Consider the following 24490-nt stretch of genomic DNA (forward strand, 5'->3'; position numbering starts at 1 on the left):
AAATCAGTGACACTCTATCTTTAAAATTCTTAACATATTTTCAATTATATTAGCAAAAGTGATTCAAAATTTAGCGAAATATCCAAAAAATTGAATGAAAACTCTCGAATATTCGCAAAAATTTGAACTTCGATAACTCCCTGTAAAAACCAAAAATCGATAAAATCTTTTTTATTCCATATTTTAGAATGCATGCTTTCTAATGATACCAGTCAGAACTCTCAACGATGATTATATCGGCCAACTTTGACTGAACAAAAGAACCATTTGACTGTATAGTTCCTCCCTCCCCACTAAAGGGGATCGGAGGAACAATAAAAGATCCAAGCAGTTACGAGAAACCGCTTTTTATCAGAGATAGCATATATGAGCGTACATTGATGCACCATCACTCTGAAATATAGCGTAAAAGATTTGTACAAAACACCTTGAGAGAAGGTGATAAAAATTTTCCGACGAATGGTGTTTTGTAGCGTCCTGTAGATTTTTCTTTTTTGCCCAGTTAGCTTAATAGGTCAGATAGCAGTTACTCAGATGTATTTCAACTATTATTTAGATGTTTCTTGTGACATAAAATTAAAGGTAAATTATATTCCGACAAAAAACACGCAACCTTGAAAAGTAAATAAAAAAATCAAACAAACAATTTTGATCAAACAATCTGTTTTTTTTTATATATGTAGTGCTTTATTTCTACATTTCAACAATTTTTTTTGTGAAGTATTGCTCAAAAAAATTCAGTCTACTTTTTCTCATTTTTAGTAGAACTACAAATCTTCTGAACGATTAAATTGTTTTATTTTTCAAGTGGTTTGTTCAAGAAATGTAATGAAAAACTCTCTAATCTAATATGCGATTGCACATAATGTTCCCTCCCCGTCCATCTACCTTATTGGCTGAAGTAGATTTTCTTTAATGCAAAAGTAGGCAAACTTTAAAATAATATTAGAGCTGTCAGACGACCGACCCAAAGTGGTTGATAAAGTTCTATGGAAATCTAGTACCAAAATCTCATTGATAATCGTCAGAACAAAGAAACAGCTTTTTAAAAAATTTATTTTAATAGTAAATGTTGAGATTTTTTTTAAAAAAGTATAGACTTTTTTAGCATAAAACTGCCCACAAATATAATTCAATGATGGTGGCATGACCACAACTTCGATAAAAATTGCAGTTGTCAATTTGAGTGTGAAAAAAAAAATTTGAGAGTGAACTAAAATTTGTACGACTATGAAAGTTTACTGACTCGCCTCAACAAAAGATTGACAAAAGTGGAAATTTTACGTTATAAGGGTAAAAGACAGTGCCAATAAATTAATACCAGTGGAATCAAATTCTAGAGAAGAAAAATTTTCAATTCGGAAACTCTTAGGTTGAAAAAAATGAAAACAATTCTAAAACACCTTTTCAAATGGAAAAAATTTGTAATAATTTAAAAAAAAACAAAGTTTCGATACTGAAATGAAATTTTGTACCCTATTTGTTCCAAATCTCAAACCTCAAACAGTCATATATTTAAAAATCATTCTCCTAATGATCTAATTTTGGTTGCCGCAATTTATTTTCGATTTTCATTCCATGTTCTGTTGAGACTTATAGACAAATACTAAGGTTAACAAAAATGTTTTTCACTGACTTAAGAACCAAAATTGAGAATCCAAGATCTAAGAGCATTTAAAAGCCGGTCATACAAGATTGATAAACGTGAGGTATTTCATGCAAGAAGCAACACGTGCATCACTTTACATCCAGTTTTCATGAAAGAAGCAACACGTGCATGCTCAAAGAATTTACTAAAACATTAATATAACATCCCATGCAAAGTGTAGTGAAATGCTAGGCAAACAAACTCATTTGTGTATTCGAACTTACCAAGAAGTCGATCTTTGAATTCATAGTGATTGAATGGCCAAAAAAACAGCAAAAACGATATAAAAATTTTCTGTGCAAGCCCCAGATTAGTGTCAAGAACAATTAGTAAACGAATGACGACTTATAAGAGCTTTTAAACGGTATCCGTATCCAAGAATAGGAAAGAAATCTGAATAGGAGAATTGGTTTGCTCAGAAAATCCAAAAGGGATGCTAAAATGGTCAAACAATGTGAAAACTGTGGAACGAATTTGAACTATGTTTTCCAGAAAACATGTTGTTTTGAGGAGAAATTAAAAAAACGACAATAAGAACTTTTAACCAAAGTCAAAATATTTTTTCAGTAATTTTGGCCAAGAAATCAAACATCTGGCGTTGTTGAGAAAGAACTGATATTGTTCATAAGCAAAGGGTGTCAAAAGTGCGGAAACCGAAAGCTATGAACTCAAACCATCAGTTAATTTATGTTAAGTCCCATCAGCAACCGCCGAGAACAGTCACCAACATGATTAACGCGCAATATCAAAACAAAACAGACAAATTTCACTAACAAAACGGACAAAACCCAAATGGTTGTAAAAGCAAAAAATAGTTTTTTTTTAGTTCTGCTAAAGCAAAGTTTTTTTTAGTTCTGCTTGCTGCAAACTTTATGGGGCCTCCCAGTTTTACGACTGAATTATCAGACAGCAGTAGCAACTACAATTTAGATCAACATTTGACAAGATTTTAATTGCTGCAATGTAAGAAAAATGACTTCGAAAACCAAAGTTTTTGCAATTACCTAATTCTCAATTTTACTTTTACAGCGGTTTAAAAAAATTTCAGCCGTTAAAGTTAATTGCTGTTAGTGCTATCGATCCCTCAGTTTCACAGCTTGAATAAAATTTAATTCTCCTGTTTGACATCTAAAAGACCAAAACAAATTGTGACCGATCTTCAACGAACGGCTAGAAAACTTGCATCCGATTGATTGGAAGAAACCAAGATGAGATTAACATTTGCTGTTTACTGCAAGAGAAATACTATAACAAGTAATAGTTTCACATATTTCCGCTAAATTAAACACAGTTGTATAATTTATGTCTCCACTAAACGTTCACTGGGAGTAACCAAAAATATGCTCAATAAAAGTTTGTATTTATCAGATAAATGTAATTCTTATTAATACAGAAATGTGTAAAAATAAGTGCAAAAAATGACTATGAGTGCTAGAAAGAGAGCGAATAGTTAGAAAAGTTGCCCCTCACTTCATAGTTATATTACAACATTTTTAATATTGTTAGACCTCTTTTTTCTTTGCAATATAGAGTAACAAAAAGCATTTAAAGTTCGTGTGTGTGGGAGAAACGCCTCTATTGTCTCCTGAGTAAGAATCACACTTAGGAAAATGTAAGAACAGTCGTTTTAGAGTTTGAACATTATAAAACATCAGGCATAAGAAAAATAGAAAAATCTTGCAACACGGGCTGCAGGCACAAATGAATTTTTTTAGAACAGACTCAATCATCGTCGTTAACCTATGTTTCAACGCATGAAATTTCAATAATGTCTCTAAGGAAATGCTGACTTCTATCATTTTCACTTTGTATTGCAATTCGGTATGAAAACAATAAAACATTCGACGTTTTGCCAAATTGGATTACAGTTTGGACTCGATGAATCATTTTTTGAGTTTTTGTTCTTCACGGACGTAAACGACGTTCCCGCAAAACGATATCTCACCTGAAGACAAAACAAAACCCTCTAAAGTGAAAAAGAATTCTTCGAGAACCACTGCCCGAAGTGGTACCTAGCAGCGTACACAAATCTAATTTGTGAGCTAAGTTAAATCGTTTTTTAAACTTAAAAAGATGATGAGGACATGACATGTCTAACAAGTAAGAGGCAAAACAATGGCAGAAGAAACTGAAGTTGACATTATCCTAAAAAACGTACTAATGAAATCATGTTCAATAAGTTACCTAGTAGATATTTACAGTTGTGACATCTTTTCACTAAAATATTTTCAGCGTCTTTTTTTTATTTTTATCAAAAAATAATGGTTACGACTATCATCAAAAATTCTCTGAAAATAGATTGACCTAACAAAAAACTTATAATTTAGTTTAATGAGATCCAGCAACCTATAGCAAACTTTACATCCAGCAACCTATACGAACTAATGTTTGGAATAAAAAAGGAGCCACTTGAGAATTATTTCGAAATAAAGCCAGGGAGGAAAATTTTCGTAGTTTATTTTTGGAAAATGTTACTTAGATGAGACAACATTTCAACCCTCAACTAGACACAAACGGGAGAGTTCAACGTTAATAATGTATTTCAAAAAAGTTTACTTGCTATTGGGTACATTGTGTCACCTGCAACAAAAAATACAAGCCCAATTCTAGAAAGATGATCAACAGAAAGTTGAGCTAATGTGTTTTTGTGAAGACTAAGCGTCAGCAGAATTATCTACCTTATGAAATTTCTCATATTGATCCTCTCAAATGTAACTATTAAATGAAAATTCAAAAAATGACAAAAATTAAGTGGAACCTGCAATCAATTTGAGAGCAATAAAGCTCTCGCAAACAATTGTCACAACGACAAAAATTGTACAGTTAAGAAAATGCACTAAATTGCTTTTCCATATGAAAATATTTGTTAGGCTGCTTCTGTGAAGCCTCATAGACCAAATTTTTCCGCATTTTAATGAAACAAATGGGACGCGAAAAACTTTGGATTGATGATCAGGCAAAGTACAAAGAGCTTTAGGTATCCAAAATATTTAAACGTGATATGTTCATATTGAAATCAATATAACTCAGTGAAGAACATGGTGAAATGAATGGTTTCTCTCAGGGCAGATTTGACCGGAAAGCCACTAGATATATAAAACAAAGACGCAGAAAAATTTGACTTTTTTTGGCAGTATTGATGAAGGGTTAGCTGGTATTTTTAAACTAGAAAAAACCTGAGCTGGAAAAAATAACAACTTAATATTTTTCATCTTATAAAAACTGAAGATATTTTGGTAACAGCGAAAAAGCTTTCATAAAAGTTCAGTGTTTATTGAAACGATATGATTTTTTTCAAAATACTTTTCACATAAACTAGGCCAGTACTCAAAATTCGGAACACAAATTGTCTGCAGGACAATGTTTTTTCCCTATTTCTTGAAACGGCAAAAACAGTGCCCCACTAAGGGTGCAAACTTTAAATAGATCTCGATTTTCCCATCACGCGTTTGATTCTATGAAAACCCCCTCTAATCTAGAATAGACAACTTTTTAAGTAAAATAGAAACTTTTATTAAAAACCAATTTGATTGCCAACAAAGATTAAGTACCTTAGCATAAAATTGGCGCTTTCACAAGATCATGTGGACGAGAGACCGAACTCTTTTTTGTTGAATTTCAAGATATTGCGAAAGCAGTACACATTATATCAGAAAATTCTCAGCAATGCAGCCTTAATTGCAGCTTAATTTTTTGCCTAAAAGTACAAGTACTGCTGATAACGAAAATGTTGGAGCTCATCAAAATTATTTTTAGAAATTCCACCCTAAAATATTTGAAATAAATTGATTTGAGATATCACTTTAACTTACCTGAATAAAAATTAAATTTTCCTTCAATTTTTTGTGATGTGTTTTTTGTCCTCGATGCGTTAGAACAATGAAAATTAAGGTGAATTTACCTTAAAACCGTCAAGCTAAATGTTTACCCTAACTCAAATTAACGTAAAGCTAAGGTAACGTCTACCTTAATTTTACCTTAAAAAAGTTTACCTGAAACTAATGCAAAGTTTTATCACGGCAGTTGACGGCAGTGACGAATAATTTCTCACCGAAACGGAGAATTGGCTTAAGACATCAACAGTGAAAACGCAGGCTTGATTATAGACGAATACAACTTCGGGTCTAGAAGTTTTTGTCCAACAGAGATACTAATTGCGAGACTCGGCTCAGACTAAATAAATGACGTTGATTTCAATACAGTTGTTGAAACTTCTTCAGTTGACAATTAAACAATGTGCTGATTGATAAGTAATGCTTCTTTGATCAATTTTTAAAAATCGTTCAAAAATTTAAAGGTTTGAAAAATAACATCACTGCAGCTGGGGTAACAAAAATTTTTGTGGTCTGAAATTTGTGAAATGAAATGGAAACAAGAATATACCCTCACCATTTCCTAATTTTCCTACAATTAATTCACTCCAAATATCTCAAACACTAATTTTTCTGGAAAATATGTGGACACGATTGTCTTAGGACAAGTTTGTTGTCTTTTCTCAAGAGTATTTTACACTCTAACAGCAGAAGACAATTTGTAGTACACTGTGTTGGTAGGGGAAATATATATGAAGAGAAATGATATCATTTAAAACTTCTCTCACATTATCTAATGTTTTGCTCAAATATCTCAACAACTCACTGCTCATGGCAATCCCAGCTTGCAGTGCAAATTAAATACAAAATTTAACAAACTTCTAATTTTTGTCATCTTTTTCCAAAGCATTTGACCGATATTGTTTATTCAAACATGGAACTTGATCTGATTATCACTTTTCGAAAAACCGACATTACGTTTTGAAAACCGTATTGGCTGAAATCAGTGACAAAGCGAACATTGTAGACAAAACGTAAATAAAACGAAACAAAATTGGCTAAATCCTTGATGCGAATCGTCGTGACAGTAGGAATGCGTAATTTGGCGACTAATCCCCCAAATGAAAGGACTAGATTAGAGTCGACGACAAGGTCAAAGGATTAGAATCAGTAAATTGTCACCATTTTACTCACACTTAAAATGCAAAAACAACCAATAGAAATATTAGAGTTTTCGCACTCGCTTACTTTCCTGATCTTTATACATGTGTGCGCAAAACAGCAACCATTCTGAGTATATACACTCAGTACGACGAGGTTTTAGTTTTGAATTGGAAAGCTATAGTTTTTGAAATCATACTTATTGATTAAATCTCATTATTTTTCAAAGCAACAATGAATGTTTTCATCATTTCCCTGTAACTATCAAACTTGCCAAGCTTGGTGACTGTTCAAATCACAGTTGCTACTGTTCCTCTGTCAATTTTTTAGACAACTAAAATTTTATAAAACTTTGACGACGCATACGTTTTTTCAGTTTTGACGAAACATCTGAACAATTTCCAGAGTAGCAGATATGCCAATAGTTGCACATTAGCTAACTTTTGATAAAAGTAAATCTATTCGTTAATCTGTGAAAGTTAACACCCAACTATTTAATATGTTCGACAATCTACAAAATGTTTGATTTGCAGCTCAGTTTAGCTCACAAATTTATAGAAAATATTTTCAACCGAATGATTTCGGATGGCCCAGATTATTTTTTATCTGCAGTTGTAGCATTTTTGGGACTCCTTGTTGCTTTATGGTAGCTGAGGGTGGGGGCACTGTTGTTAGTTCAGTGAGATGGTAAAGAGGCTAATGCAATAGCTAACTGATGCGTTTTAGCATTAGCGTTAGAGACCATTTGAAATCGGCAAACTTAAGCATTTCACATTCTTTTCTGTGAACACTTTCTGGTACGCAACATGGTCTGGGACAATAAAAGCAGCAAGCAATTCTTCGAATGACACAAATTTTTTTGGATGTGTTAATATGTTTACAACAACTAGCAAGACATTGCATAACAAGATTAATGTTTTCGAAGGAGCTTGAGCTAATTTTATTCAGTCAAATTTTGGATTCCCTGAAATTTTTAGCGCAGAGGGACTATTCATGGGGCAATTGCTCTTCTTCATAAATTTAGTTCGTCATGTTTAATTTACAAGTTGTACCTGTGAATTTATTCAACTTAACTAAACGCAAATCTCGTAGGCTTATGCTAAATTATGTATTAATCTTATTTATCTTATTTAAGCGTTCATATCTTTGAAAAATAGACTAAATTGAAGCATCACCACCGGATTTTTTGAAGCATGGTCCGATGATATTTGCTATCAAAAAAAACCTAAAAGAAAAAAAAATTTAACCTCTACGACGATAGTGGCCTCTAAGTATTTTTTTTTGATAACCTGCCTTCTTTGTTGTTTCGGAAAATTTTGTTTCAAGCAAAACCTTCTTTCGGTTATATCTAGCCCTCCATTGTATCGCAAAAACGTTAAAAAACTAAGGAAAGTCATGATTTCCCGCAAAAAAAGTCATAAGGAAAGCCATCGTTATACCCGCAAGAAAGTCATGCGTTTCACTTGCTTTGCAAGTCAATTCACTCAGTTTATAACAATTGTGCTTTTGGTTGGTTAGTTGTTTCTTATTCCAGTTTTTTTAAGGTGGTTTATGTATTTGCAAGAATCTTACAAGATAAACTTTTTCTTGCAAGAATCTTACAAGGTAAACTTTTTCTTGCAAGATCTTGTAAGATAAACTTTTTTTGCAAGAATCTGGTAAGATCTTACAAGATAAAGTTTTGGCCTCGACTAGGGTTGTAGTAATGATTGCAAAACCTGAGACATTAAAACTGTAATTTTCAAATCTCGTAAATTTCAAAACCCTAATTTTCAAACCGTAATTTTCAAATCTTCACTCTACAAATTGAACCTCCATTGATCTAATTTAACTGAAATTGCTATAGATTCACTTGAAAGACACCTTATTATTTTTTAGCACTTGTTGAATATTTTTTATTAAAACGTTTATTCCTAAAGGTCCCATTACTGTCAAGATGACATGCTGAATCATTTTTTATTTAATTGTGCGAATCAAGATTATGTGATTTGAGCGGTGAGAAAAGATAAGTGTGACACTGCGTAACAAAAACTAGGTACACCTGACGATTATTTAAAATTGTCAGAATCATCAAATTAAACCAGTTTTTTTGTTTCAAATTGGCTCTCTTGTATCAATTCACTTTTAAACTAGTGGAAAGTTTATTGGACGGTTAGTTTTCATACAAATTTGTAACGATATCTGCGTTACTTTTCCAAAATTTCCACTTTTTTGCGATGTTTTTAAAAACTGTCTGTTTTCGTAATCGTAATGCTATAAAATTGCTTATTAGTTTTCAATTGGATTCAATTTTGGCTACAAGTACTTTCTACTCCTTTCCTTGGCGATATTGCTCACACGATTTAATTAATTATCTTGTTGGAAAAAAATATTCATGAAAATGCATATTTCCTCGTATTTTTTCAAATTTTCAAAAACAACCTAAAGATTAGTGTGTTGCCTGGACATCAGACAAGTAATTTCTATCCATCTGATCCTATAGCCACCCAAATCATAACTGACCACATTCATGAGTCCAGAATACGCGAACAACTCTGTCACTGGAGATGATTACTGAGCCCAGATCACGCTGTACGTAGCTTTTTGGTACCATATTGCAAGATAGATAGTGGGGTGTGACGCAAAATAATTTGTACAAACATGTACAGCGGCAAAAGATTAATGGAGGATAGTTGGCGTTTTCATGTTATCTAGACGGTAATGCTAGTGGACAATTCTATTTAAAATGATTCCAAGTTTTGTCAAGAAGTTTTCTCTTGTAAATTTTGATAAAATTTGATCACGATATCAAGATTTATCAAAAATGATTGGCGTTTAAATGTTTCTCACGAGGTTTTAATCTGTACCGAATATCACTTCTGAAAAGTGCGAAAATATGAAACGTTAGCGTTGAATGCAGTGAAATCACATAACAGGACAAGTCCTGAAATACAATTCCAAGAATTGAATGAAAAACTTAGAAGCACTCTACCTGACAAGCAGATCAATTGAACAATGCCAGCCAAAGCACAAGCAATATCATCTCAAAAAGTTGAGAAACTAAAACAATCAAACAAACTAAACAAAATATACTCATTGCTAAAACTCTTGAAGATTTTACCGGTAAAATTTGATCCCCTCAAATATACCCATTCCAAAAATATGTTCAAAACCATTTTTTGTCTCTGAAATTGCCCAAGGATTATATCTGCAAGACCTGAAAAAAAATGATTGGCCCTTGAAGACTGAGTAACTCAGAAAACGAAAGAAAAATGCAAAAAAATTATTATTAATTGCAAATTTTATTGAAATGTTGTTGCAAATCGTGATATCAATATAATCAAACCCTTTCTGTGTCTCTAGAGGCCATCCAGTACACCAATTCCAATACTTAAAAAACTCATTGCCTCATAAAGATCAATAAACTAGTAGAATACATGAATTTTTAGAAAATATTTCAAATTTTATCAAAATATAGAACTTCGTTAAAAATAACAAACCATCAAACCTTGGAGGAGGTTACCTGGCTACTGAGGCAAGAAAAACTGAATAAAAGACAAATGATTTCAAATAATTTGAAAGAACTAGATATTTAATTAACGAATTTCTGAAATTGGAAATGTTAAATTGTTTTTAAAAAATTCATTGACAAAAACAACCATGCAGCAACTGTTTATCAGACTGCGGAATATCTTTTCTGGCAATTGATAATGGACAATTATCAAAAATTGACAAAAACTTTAGAAAAAATGCAGATTTTATCCAAAAAATGCTAATATTCGAGAGATTAAAATGTTGAAAACCTTTCCATTGTTACTAAAAATTATGCAGTGCCTTGATATCAAATCTTAAGAGAGATTCCCTGGCCCCTGAGTCTAGAAAAACTCAAAAATTGACAAAAGTAATTAAAAAAATAGAAAAGACACTCCAAAAATTAGAACCATTTTGCGTGTTTGCGTTGTAGTACCGAAAAATATAGCTCAAAAAAGGTCAAAGCAATGAATTTTGTCTCGCAAAAGACCTTCATTAACTTTTAAGAACTTTAACCTAAGAGTAATAACAAAAAATTTTAAAAAATGACCTTTAAACCGTAAAATAAGGCCATCCAACAGCTGCTTCACTCTAAGCACTTGAAGGACTACTAAAACTTGCTTCGGGCCTCAAATGAAATTTAATTCCTGTTGGGTTTTACATGTTTATTCCGTTTTGAAAGATCAAAGACAGTGAAAAATGTGTGAAAACGTGTAAGAAGCTTAGCAGGACAAATGCTGAAATACAATAAAAAGAATTGAATGAAAAAGTAAGAAGTAATTTACTTGACTGGCAGATCACTGGAAAAATGCCAGCAAAGCACAAAAAAAATCATCAAAAAGCTGAAAAATTAAAACAATCAAACAAACTAAACAAAAAAATGCTCATTGCTAAAACTCTTGAAGCTTTTACCCCGAAGGCAAATATTGATCCCTTTAAGTATACCTATTTCAAAATAAGTTCAAAACCCTTTTTGGTCTGAAATTCGTCCAGGATTAGATCTGAAATACCTGAAAAAAACTTGCTGGCCCTTGAAGATCGGTTAACTTAAAGAATGACAGAACAGTTTTGAAAAAATCAATTGCAAATATTACTGAAAATTTGCTGAAAATTGTGATATCGATGTCACAAAAATTGACAACAGTAATAAAAAAATAGAAAAGACATTGCAAAAATTAGAATCATTTTGCGTGTTTGCGTTGTTGTACCGAAAGATATAGCTCAAAAAAGGTCTTAGCAATACATTTTGTCTCGCAAAAGACCTTCATTAACTTTTAAGAACTTCAACCTAAGAGTCATCACAAAAAATTTTGAAAAATGACCTTTAAACCCTAAAATAAGGCCATACCAACAGCTGCTTCACTCTAAGCACTTGAAGGACTACTAAAACTTGCTTTGGGCCTCTAATGAAATTTAATTCCTGCTGGGTTTTACATGTTTATTCCGTTTTGAAAGATCAAAGTCAGTCAAAAATGTGTGAAAACATCTTAAAAACTTATGGAGGACTTGCAGGACAAATGCTAAAATACAATTAAAAGAATTGAATGAAAAAGTAAGAAGTAATCTACTTGACTGGCAGATCACTGGATAAATGCCTGCCAAGCACAATCAAAATCATCAAAAAGCTGAATAATTAAAACAATCAAACAAACTAAACATAAATATGCTCATTGCTAAAACTCTTGAAGCTTTTACCCCGAAGGCAAATATTGATCCCCTTAAGTATACCTATTTCAAAATAAATTCAAAACCAATTTTGGTCTGAGATTGGTCCAGGATTAGATCTGAAAGACCTGAAAAAAAATTCACTGGCCCTTGAAGATCGATTAACTCAAAGAATGACAGAACAATTTTTAAAAAAAATCAATTGCAAATGTTAGCGAAAAGTTGCTGAAAATTGTGATATTGATGTCGTCTGTGTATTAGTTCTATGTCTTTAGAGACTATTCAGTCACCCAATTCTATGCCATAATTATTTCGATGGCTCAAAGATCGATATGCAATAATTTTTAGAAAATTCAAATTTCAAAAAATAGAATACCCAATACAATTCAAATTCTTTGAATTGTAAAAATACAGCGCCACAATACTTTTCAGATTCTCTTCACCATCACATTCACCGTATTCATCGCTAATTTTCGTAACATTTTTGAGCTGAAGAAAAAATTTCGCCTTTGTCTGTCTTAATTTTGCAATATTTCCTCGGCCTGGAAAACTACCGCTACCAACGACTAGCTACCGATGACTACAATATCGTTTTACAAACAGACTAAGAAATTGAAATCACGTATTGTAGAATGTACTAGAAGCAACATATAATTCATTCCTAATACTGGGTTCTGATTCTCTGGGGTTAAGTTTTTTCTATTCAGTCATAATCTAAATGCATTTTATGATGACACTATCGAAGTGCCAGTGTTATTATAGCGTTCTGAGCTCTAGGTATTAATACTCATCAGAGCGTCAGCAAAACCCATTTCATGCCTTTTATAGCTGACGGGAGAATTGCCCAGACGAGAGAAATTTCACCCTCTCCCGTCTGCAATCCCAGCAACCTCGAATCACATACAAATGATGATATGTCACTTAGTTACATGTATTATTGATGTGATTATAACCAATCTCTGTAAAACCGGGCTGTGAAGCCGGCAAACAAATTTTTCATTCCCTATATATTTTCTATCCGTTATTTTCTTACATTTTAGATTTCATGGCGTTCAAAGAGCTTTTAAATTCGTTTAGATTTCTCTTTCTGGCATTTATACGAGTTCATGTATTGGTGATTTCATTTACAGCCAGCCTTAGCTGCTGGTTTTAAATAGAACTTTGACTATCAGTTTATTATTACTGACACTAACAATGAATCACTATTTATTTCAATAGCTAATGTTTAGAATGAAATTGATTGAGCTCAATATAAAATTTACAAATCAAAATATCATGAACCTGTAAACAAAGCTACTCCTCTATATTTTATAGTACCATCTATTAAGTTCTGACCAACTTTGATATTTGGCTCTCAGTGTGAACACAGTAAGTGTTTTGTTGCCTTTAATTGGATATGTCTACGCCGGAGAAATTGGATCAATTTAAAGCTGAAGTTGCAAAATTGGCTCCTGATTTTGACCTTGACAAAGCTGTTGACGGTGACCTTGAAAAATGGTGAGCAAAAAATTGACCATGAATTTTTTTTAGCTATTATCCTTATGAAGGGAAAATAGTATCAGTTTCAACTTCAATTTTCCACGTTTTCTTGATATTGGATAGACTGAACAATTGGGCTCTTAATTCTTATAGTGTACAACTGGATAAACATACTGCGAAATAGTGCCAATGGTTGCTATATTGCAGTACCGCAGTCCAGCTCCAACGGTTATTTTGCAAGATTCTTGCCTATGAATTTTTAAACCCGGGTCGAGGTTTGGTCAAAAAATAATGTAAGATTAGCGGTGATTAGCGGTGAAAAAAAAGTTTTTTCACCGCAAAGCGCCCGCATCTTTTAGCGTTCAATGCGTTCATAGCGGTGAATTTTTGTAAGATTAGCGATTAATTTAGCGGTGAATTTTTGTAAGATTAGCGATTTTACCGGTGAAAACTTTTTTTTCACCGCTTCGTGGTAGCGCTGAAAAATTTTTTTTCACCGCATTATGCTAGTAGCGGTGAAAACTTTTTTTCACCGCTTAAGCGGTGAAAAAAATTTTTTCAGCGCTACGAGCAGAATGCGGTGAAAAAAAATTTTTCAGCGCTACCGTTAGAATGCGGTGAAAAAAAAATTTTAAGCGCTACCACGACTCGGGTTTTTCAAAGCAACATCATTTTTTTTACATTACCTGAACCAGCACCCCAGCTGGTTTTTTGACAATGACAATCCAGACAGCTGCAGACATGTGCATAATACGCCATTTACGTCCCCACCATGAGGTGCACAAAATCCCAGCGGGGGGGAAACCGACTAACCGGCGTCTCAACGGGGCAGGGGGGGGGGTGCACCTCTTCATTAAATAAATTTTACATTTCCTAGGCAAGCTATACCAAAAATTCTTTTTGTTTTACACTCTATATACACATGGGATACTCCATACCGAGTTTGGTTCGATTTGGACAACTCCTTGACCCGATGAAAAAGACCTATTTTTGAAAATTACATTAAATTAATTATTCGAATTAATGGGAAATTTCCGTATGAAATACTAACTTTTTCCTGGGCAACATATAGCAAAAATTCTTTTTGTTTTACACTCTAAATACACTGGGGATACTCCATACCGAGTTTGGTTTGATTTGGACAACTCCTTGATCCGATGAAAAAGACCTATTTTTAAAATTCGTTATTTGCGAAATTCGCAAATTTCCGATTAAAAAACTAACTTTTTTTCTAGGAAAGTTAGGCGGACCGTTCTTTTTGCATTACAACCTATATAGTACTGGTAGTCTGGGATATCAATTTCGTTTACTTTGAACAACTCCTTGACCCGATGAAAAAGACCTATTTTTTAAATTCGTTGTTCGCGAAATTCGCAAATTTCCGATTGAAAAACGAACTTTTTTTCTAGGAAAGTTAGGCGGACCGTTCTTTTTGCATTACAACCTAAATAGTACTGGTAGTCTGGGATATCATTTTGGTTTACTTTGAACAACTCCTTGAGCCGATAAAAAAGACCTATTTTTTAAATTCGTTACTTGCGAAATTCGCAAATTTCCGATTAAAATACTAACTTTTTTTCTAGGAAAGTTAGGTGGACCGTTCTTTTTGCATTACGACCTAAATAGTACTGGTAGTCTGGGATATCAATTTGGTTTACTTTGAACAACTCCTTGAGCCGATAAAAAAGACCTATTTTTTAAATTCGTTACTTGCGAAATTCGCAAATTTCCGATTAAAATACTAACTTTTTTTCTAGGAAAGTTAGGCGGACCGTTCTTTTTGCATTACAACCTAAATAGTACTGGTAGTCTGGGATATCAATTTGGTTTGCTTTGAACAACTCCTTGAGCCGATAAAAAAGACCTATTTTTTAAATTCGTTATTCGCGAAATTCGCAAATTTCCTATTGAAAAACGAACTTTTTTTCTAGGAAAGTTAGGCGGACCGTTCTTTTTGCATTACAACCTAAATAGTACTGCTGGTCTGGGATATCAATTTGGTTTACTTTGAACAACTCCTTGAGCCGATAAAAAAGACCTATTTTTTAAATTCGTTATTCGCGAAATTCGCAAATTTCCGATTGAAAAACGAACTTTTTTTCTAGGAAAGTTAGGCGGACCGTTCTTTTTGCATTACAACCTAAATAGTACTGGTAGTCTGGGATATCAATTTCGTTTACTTTGAACAACTCCTTGACCCGATGAAAAAGACCTATTTTTTAAATTCGTTATTCGCGAAATTCGCAAATTTCCGATTGAAAAACGAACTTTTTTTCTAGGAAAGTTAGGCGGACCGTTCTTTTTGCATTACAACCTAAATAGTACTGGTAGTCTGGGATATCAATTTGGTTTACTTTGAACAACTCCTTGAGCCGATAAAAAAGACCTATTTTTTAAATTCGTTACTTGCGAAATTCGCAAATTTCCGATTAAAATACTAACTTTTTTTCTAGGAAAGTTAGGCGGACCGTTCTTTTCGCATTACAACCTAAATAGTACTGGTAGTCTGGGATATCAATTTGGTTTACTTTGAACAACTCCTTGAGCCGATAAAAAAGACCTATTTTTTAAATTCGTTACTTGCGAAATTCGCAAATTTCCGATTAAAATACTAACTTTTTTTCTAGGAAAGTTAGGCGGACCGTTCTTTTTGCATTACAACCTAAATAGTACTGGTAGTCTGGGATATCCATTTGGTTCACTTTGAACAACTCCTTGATTCGATGAAAAAGACCTCTTTTTAAAATTCGTTATTTGCGAAATTCGCAAATTTCCGATTAAAATACTCACTTTTTTTCTAGGAAAGTTAGGCGGACCGTTCTTTTCGCATTACGACCTAAATAGTACTGGTAGTCTGGGATATCAATTTGGTTTACTTTGAACAACTCCTTGACTCGATAAAAAAGACCTATTTTTTAAATTCGTTATTTGCGAAATTCGCAAATTTCCGATTAAAATACTAACTTTTTTTCTAGGAAAGTTAGGCGGACCGTTCTTTTTGCATTACAACCTATATAGTACTGGTAGTCTGGGATATCAATTTCGTTTACTTTGAACAACTCCTTGACCCGATGAAAAAGACCTATTTTTTAAATTCGTTATTCGCGAAATTCGCAAATTTCCGATTGAAAAACGAACTTTTTTTCTAGGAAAGTTAGGCGGACCGTTCTTTTTGCATTACAACCTACATAGTACTGGTAGTCTGGGATATCAATTTGGTTTACTTTGAACAACTCCTTGAGCCGATAAAAAAGACCTATTTTTTAAATTCGTTACTTGCGAAATTCGCAAATTTCCGATTAAAATACTAACTTTTTTTCTAGGAAAGTTAGGTGGACCGTTCTTTTTGCATTACGACCTAAATAGTACTGGTAGTCTGGGATATCAATTTGGTTTACTTTGAACAACTCCTTGAGCCGATAAAAAAGACCTATTTTTTAAATTCGTTACTTGCGAAATTCGCAAATTTCCGATTAAAATACTAACTTTTTTTCTAGGAAAGTTAGGCGGACCGTTCTTTTTGCATTACAACCTAAATAGTACTGGTAGTCTGGGATATCCAGTTGGTTCACTTTGAACAACTCCTTGATTCGATGAAAAAGACCTCTTTTTAAAATTCGTTATTTGCGAAATTCGCAAATTTCCGATTAAAATACTCACTTTTTTTCTAGGAAAGTTAGGCGGACCGTTCTTTTTGCATTACGACCTAAATAGTACTGGTAGTCTGGGATATCAATTTGGTTTACTTTGAACAACTCCTTGACTCGATAAAAAAGACCTATTTTTTAAATTCGTTATTTGCGAAATTCGCAAATTTCCGATTAAAATACTAACTTTTTTTCTAGGAAAGTTAGGCGGACCGTTCTTTTTGCATTACGACCTAAATAGTACTGGTAGTCTGGGATATCAATTTGGTTTACTTTGAACAACTCCTTGACTCGATAAAAAAGACCTATTTTTTAAATTCGTTATTTGCGAAATTCGCAAATTTCCGATTAAAATACTAACTTTTTTTCTAGGAAAGTTAGGCGGACCATTCTTTTTGCATTACGACTTAAATAGTACTGGTAGTCTGGGATATCAATTTGGTTTACTTTGAACAACTCCTTGAGCCGATAAAAAAGACCTATTTTTTAAAATCGTTATTTGCGAAATTCGCAAATTTCCGATTAAAATACTAACTTTTTTTCTAGGAAAGTTAGGCGGACCGTTCTTTTTGCATTACAACCAAAATAGTACTGGTAGTCTGGGATATCCATTTGGTTCACTTTGAACAACTCCTTGATTCGATGAAAAAGACCTCTTTTTAAAATTCGTTATTTGCGAAATTCGCAAATTTCCGATTAAAATACTGACTTTTTTTCTAGGAAAGTTAGGCGGACCGTTCTTTTTGCATTACGACCTAACTAGTACTGGTAGTCTGGGATATCAATTTGGTTTACTTTGAACAACTCCTTGAGCCGATAAAAAAGACCTATTTTTTAAATTCGTTACTTGCGAAATTCGCAAATTTCCGATTAAAATACTAACTTTTTTCTAGGAAAGTTAGGCGGACCGTTCTTTTTGCATTACGACCTAAATAGTACTGGTAGTCTGGGATATCAATTTGGTTTACTTTGAACAACTCCTTGACTCGATAAAAAAGACCTATTTTTTAAATTCGTTATTTGCGAAATTCGCAAATTTCCGATTAAAATACTAACTTTTTTCTAGGAAAGTTAGGCGGACCGTTCTTTTTGCATTACAACCTAAATAGTACTGGTAGTCTGGGATATCAATTTGGTTTACTTTGAACAACTCCTTGACTCGATAAAAAAGACCTATTTTTTAAATTCGTTATTTGCGAAATTCGCAAATTTCCGATTAAAATACTAACTTTTTTTCTAGGAAAGTTAGGCGGACCATTCTTTTTGCATTACGACCTAAATAGTACTGGTAGTCTGGGATATCAATTTGGTTTACTTTGAACAACTCCTTGACTCGATAAAAAAGACCTATTTTTTAAATTTGTTATTTGCGAAATTCGCAAATTTCCGATTAAAATACTAACTTTTTTCTAGGAAAGTTAGGCGGACCATTCTTTTTGCATTACAACGTAAATAGTACTGGTAGTCTGGGATAATGAAATGGTTCACTTTGAACAACTCCTTGACCCGATGAAATTTCTATATTCTTGAAAATAGAAAACGCGAATAAGTCGATATTTCCGATTGAAACACAAACTTTTTTTCTAGGAAAGTTAGGCGGACCATTCTATTTGCATTACAACCTAAATAGTACTGGTAGTCTGGGATATCAATTTGGTTCACTTTGAACAAATCTTTGATCCGATAAAATTTCTATATTGTTGAAAAGAGAAAAAGCGAATAAATCGATATTTCCGATTCAAAAACGAACTTTTTGTCTAGGAAAGTTAGACGGACCATTCTTTTTGCATTACAACCTAAATTTTACTGGTAGTCTGGGTTATCAATTTGGTTCACTTTGAACAACTCCTAGATCCGATAAAATTTCTATTTTTTCCAAAATAGAATAAGCGAATAATAAGCTAAAAAGTCGATATTTCCGATTTAAAAACGAACTTTTTTCCTAGGCAAAACATAGCAAAAATTCTTTTCGTTTTATGCTCCTATTACAGAGGGGATTCTCCATACCGAGTTTGGTTTGATTTGGACAACTCCTTGACCCGATAAAATATCTATATTTTTGAAAATAGAAAAAGCGAGTATGTCGATATTTCCGATCGAAAAACGAACTTTTTTCCTAGACAAGCTATACCAGAAATTCTTTTTCTCCTAGATTCTATATACCCTTGAGATACTCCATACCAAGTTTGGTTCGATTTGGACGACTCCTTGACCCGATGAAAAAGACCTATTTTTAAAATTCGTTATTTGCGAAATTCGCAAATTTCCGTATGAAAAACTAACTTTTTTCCTAGGCGAGCTATACCAAAAATTCTTTTCGTTTTACACTCTAGATACACATGGGATACTCCATACCGAGTTTGGTTCGATTTGGACAACTCCTTGACCCGACGAAAAAGACCTATTTTTAAAATTCGTTATTTGCGAAATTCGCAAATTTCCGTATGAAAAACTAACTTTTTTCCTACGCAAGCTATACCAAAAATTCTTTTCGTTTTACACTTTAGATACACATGGGATATTCCATACCGAGTTTGGTTCGATTTGGACAGCTCCTTGACCCGACGAAAAAGATCTATTTTTAAAATTCGTTATTTGCGAAATTCGCAAATTTCCGTATGAAAAACTAACTTTTTTCCAAGGCAAGCTATACCAAAAAATTTTTTTGTTTTACACTCTAGATACACAGGGGATACTCCATACCGAGTTTGGTTCGATTTGGACAACTCCTTGACCCGATGAAAAAGACCTATTTTTGAAAATTACATTAAATTAATTATTCGAATTAATGGGAAATTTCCGTATGAAATACTAACTTTTTCCTGGGCGACATATAGCAAAAATTCTTTTTGTTTTACACTCTGATTACACTGGTGATACTCAATACCTAGTTTGGTTCGATTTGGACGACTCCTTGACCCGATGAAAAATACCTATTTTTAAAATTTGTTATTCGCGAAATTCGCAATTAACCAATCGTTACTCGGAAAAAACTTCCCAGGCAAAAAAATTCAATTACAAATAAACCAGAGGATCAATGAATTCAATTTATCATCAACACTTCAACTTCTAATAATGAAAAGAAGAACAAATTTGCAAAAATTACTATAATAAGCACATTGAGTAACAAATTTCTGGAACAATTTTAATCAAATTACAAGTAAAATCAGATACGTCTATAGTAAAACAAATTACAGAATCAATTTCGTTTGTTTTCAACGTCAGTTTGCCGTATTTAAACAATTTTTTCGTTTCTTGTTTGAAGTGTCCAATGCTTGTACTCACGGACATTACCTTTTCGTTCTTTTTTGAACTTCTTCATAATAACAACAACTTCTTGCTTGCACAATCGACCTTTGACCCGAATTTTTTTTCCTGGAAACAGTGGCTCGCGTTCAAATCCATTAATTTCCGTCTTTATGCAGTTCATATAGCACAATTTTCTGGACTTTTTTCGAATAATTTTGGATGCTGCCATGAGTAGGTTAATTCTCAAATTGAAGAACATCCATCCATTAAAATGGCTTTGATTTTTTCTGGAACAAAGAAATTTCACTCCAACTACGCCTGGAAATCTTTTCACTATATGGCGTTTAGCAGCAATCATGTCCGATGCCAAAAGATTTCCAAAGCGTAACGCAAATCTATGTCGAATGGTGGACTTTTTTGGAATTTTAGATGATTTCGATAACTTGGGACTGTTTCCTTTGAATGACTTTTGCCTCTTCAACCACTCTTCTTTTTCTTTTTCTTGCGCATGAATTCTGGCCAGCAATTTGCTCCTCAATTCCGAATTGACATCCATCAAAAACAAATATCTGAAGATAAAAAGACTTTCTTTAAATATTATTCTCTCACATCAAACTAAGACACAAAAACCTTTAGGCTAGGCAAGCTATAGCAAAAATTTCCTTTGTCCTACACTCTACCCACACTGGGGATACTCCACACCGAGTTTGGTTTCATTTGAACAACTCCTTGATCCGATAAAATTTCTATATTTTTGAAAATAGAAAAAGCGAATAAGTCGATATTTCCGATTGAAACACAAACTTTTTTTCTAGGAAAGTTAGGCGGACCATTCTATTTGCATTACAACCTAAATAGTACCGGTAGTCTGGGATATCATCTTGGATCACTTTGAACAAATCTTTGATCCGATAAAATTTCTATATTGTTGAAAAGAGAATAAGCGAATAAGTCGATATTTCCGATTGAAATACAAACTTGTTTTCTAGGAAAGTTAGGCGGACCATTCTTTTTGCATTACAACCTAAATAGTACTGGTAGTCTGGGTTATCAATTTGGTTCACTTTGAACAAATCCTTGATCCGATAAAATTTCTATATTTTTCAAAATAGAATAAGCGAATAAAAAGCTAATAAGTAGATATTTCCGATTGAAATACCAACCTTTTTCCTAGGAAAGCTATAGCAAAAATTCCTTTTGTTTTAGTTTCTACCTAAACAGGGGATAATCCATACCGGGTTTGGTTCGATTCGAACAACTCCTTGATCCGATGAAAATGACCTATTTTTAAAATTCGTTATTTGAAATAATAGCAAATTTCCGATTGAAATACTAACTTTTTTTCTGGGAAAGTTGGGCGGACCATTCTTTTTGCATTACAACCTAAATAGTACTGGTAGTCTGGGATATCAATTTGGTTCACTTTGAACAACTCCTTGACCCGATGAAAAAGACCTATTTTTAAAATTCGTTATTTGCGAAATTCGCAAATTTCCGATTGAAATACTAACTTTTTTTCTAGGAAAGTTAGGCGTACCATTCTTTTTGCATTACAACCTAAATAGTACTGGTAGTCTGGGATATCAATTTGGTTCACTTTGAACAACTCCTTGATCCGATAAAATTTCAATATTTTTCAAAATAGAATAAGCGAATAAAAAGCTAATAAGTAGATATTTCCGATTGAAATACCAACTTTTTTCCTAGGACAGCTACAGCAAAAATTCCTTTTGTTTTAGTTTCTACCAATACAGGGGATAGTCCATACCGAGTCTGGTTTGATTTGAACAACTCCTTCATCCGATGAAAAAGACCTATTTTTAAAATTCGTTATTTGAAATAATAGCAAATTTCCGATTGAAATACTAACTTTTTTTCTAGGAAAGTTGGGCGGACCATTCTTTTTGCATTACAATCTCAATAGTACTGGTAGTCTGGGATATCAATTTAGTTCACTTTGAGCAACTCCTTGACCCGATGAAAAAGACCTATTTTTAAAATTCGTTATTTGCGAAATTCGCAAATATCCGATTGAAATACTCACTTTTTTTCTAGGAAAGTTAGGCGTACCATTCTTTTTGCATTACAACCTAAATAGTACTGGTAGTCTGGGATATCAATTTGGTTCACTTTGAACAACTCCTTGATCCGATGAAAAGACCTATTTTTAAAATTCCTTATTTGCGAAATTCGCAAATTTCCGATTAAAATACTAACTTTTTTTCTAGTAAAGTTAGGCGGACCATTCTTTTTGCATTACAACCTAAATAGTACTGGTAGTCTGGGATATCAATTTGGTTCACTTTGAACAACTCCTTGATCCGATGAAAAAGACCTATTTTTAAAATTCCTTATTTGCGAAATTCGCAAATTTCCGATTGAAATACTCACTTTTTTTCTAGGAAAGTTAGGCGTACCATTCTTTTTGCATTACAACCTAAATAGTACTGGTAGTCTGGGATATCAATTTGGTTCACTTTGAACATCTCCTTGATCCAATGAAAAAGACCTATTTTTAAAAATTCCTTATTTGCGAAATTCGCAAATTTCCGATTAAAATAATAACTTTTTTCTAGTAAAGTTAGGCGGGACCATTCTTTTTGCATTACAACCTAAATAGTACTGGTAGTCTGGGATATCAATTTGGTTCACTTTGAACAACTCCTTGATCCGATGAAAAAAGACCTATTTTTTAAAATTCCTTATTTGCGAAATTCGCAAATTTCCGATTGAAATACTCACTTTTTTTCTAGTAAAGTTAGGCGGACCATTCTTTTTGCATTATAACCTAAATAGTACTGGTAGTCTGAGATATCAATTTGGTTCACTTTGAACAACTCCTTGACCCGACGGAAAAGACCTATTTTTAAAATTCGTTATTTGCGAAATTCGCAAATTTCCCTATGAAAAACTAACTTTTTTCCTAAGCAAGCTATACCAAAAATTCTTTTTGTTTTACACTCTAGATACACATGGGATACTCCATACCATGTTTGGTTCAATTTTGACAACTCCTTGACCCGATGAAAATGACCTATTTTAAAAAATATTATAAATTAATTATTCGAATTAATCGGAAATTTACGTACGATAAACTAACTTTTTTTTCTAGGCAAGCTATAGCAAAAATTCTTTTTGTTTTACACTCTGATTACACTGGTGATACTCCATACCGAGTTTGGTTTGATTTGGACAACTCCTTGACCCAACGAAAAAGACCTATTTTTAAAATTCGTTATTTGCGAAATTCGCAAATTTTCCGTATGAAAAACTAACTTTTTTCCTAGGCAAGCTATAGCAAAAATTCTTTTCGTTTTACACTCTAGATACACATGGGATACTCCATACCGAGTTGGTTCGATTTGGACAACTCCTTGACCCGACGAAAAAGACCTATTTTTAAAATTCGTTATTTGCGAAATTCCGCAAATTTCCGTATGAAAAACTAACTTTTTCCTAGGCGAGCTATACCAAAAATTCTTTTCGTTTTACACTCTAGATACACATGGGATACTCCATACCGAGTTTGGTTCGAATTGGACAACTCCTTGAACGACGAAAAAGACCTATTTTTAAAATTCGTTATTTGCGAAATTCGCCAATTTCCGTATGAAAAACTAACTTTTTTTCCTACGCAAGCTATACCAAAAATTCTTTTCGTTTTACACTTTAGATACACATGGGATACTCCATACCGAGTTTGGTTCGATTTGGACAGCTCCTTGACCCGACGAAAAAGATCTATTTTTAAAATTCGTTATTTGCGAAATTCGCAAATTTCCGTATGAAAAACTAACTTTTTTCCTAGGCAAGCTATACCAAAAAATCTTTTCGTTTTACACTCTAGATACACAGGGGATACTCCATACCGAGTTTGGTTCGATTTGGACAACTCCTTGACCCGATGAAAAAGACCTATTTTTGAAAACTAACTAAATTAATTATTCGAATTAATGGGAAATTTCCGTATGAAATACTAACTTTTTTCCTAGGCAAACTATAGCATAAATTCTTTTTGTTTTACACTCTGGTTACACTGGTGATACTCCATACCGAGTTTGGTTTGATTTGGACAACTCCTTGACCCGATGAAATTTCTATATTCTTGAAAAAAGAATAAGCGAATAAATCGATATTTCCGATTTCAAAAGCGAACTTTTTTTCTACGAAAGTTAGGCGGACCATTCTTTTGGCATTACAACCTAAATAGTATTGGTAGTCTGGGATAATAATTTGGTTCACTTTGAACAACTCCTTGATCCGATAAAAATTTCTATATTTTTGAAAATAGAATAAGCGAAAAAGTCGATATTTCCGAT

The 24490-nt window shown here is 33.1% G+C and overlaps 1 protein-coding gene and 1 pseudogene across 2 annotated transcripts in view; both read left to right on the plus strand.

Annotated features, from left to right (window-relative positions):
- Window positions 1-24490, plus strand: part of LOC142357659 (isocitrate dehydrogenase [NAD] subunit gamma, mitochondrial-like) — a 545753-nt gene that overhangs the window by 303383 nt on the left and 217880 nt on the right. The gene's annotated exons all lie outside the window — the stretch shown is intronic.
- LOC142334845 (uncharacterized) overlaps window positions 1-24490 on the plus strand; it is a 65689-nt pseudogene that overhangs the window by 23542 nt on the left and 17657 nt on the right.

This window comes from Convolutriloba macropyga, chromosome 2, assembly GCF_964194025.1.
Source record: "Convolutriloba macropyga chromosome 2, txConMacr16.3, whole genome shotgun sequence".
Classification (NCBI taxonomy): Eukaryota; Metazoa; Xenacoelomorpha; order Acoela; family Convolutidae; genus Convolutriloba; species Convolutriloba macropyga.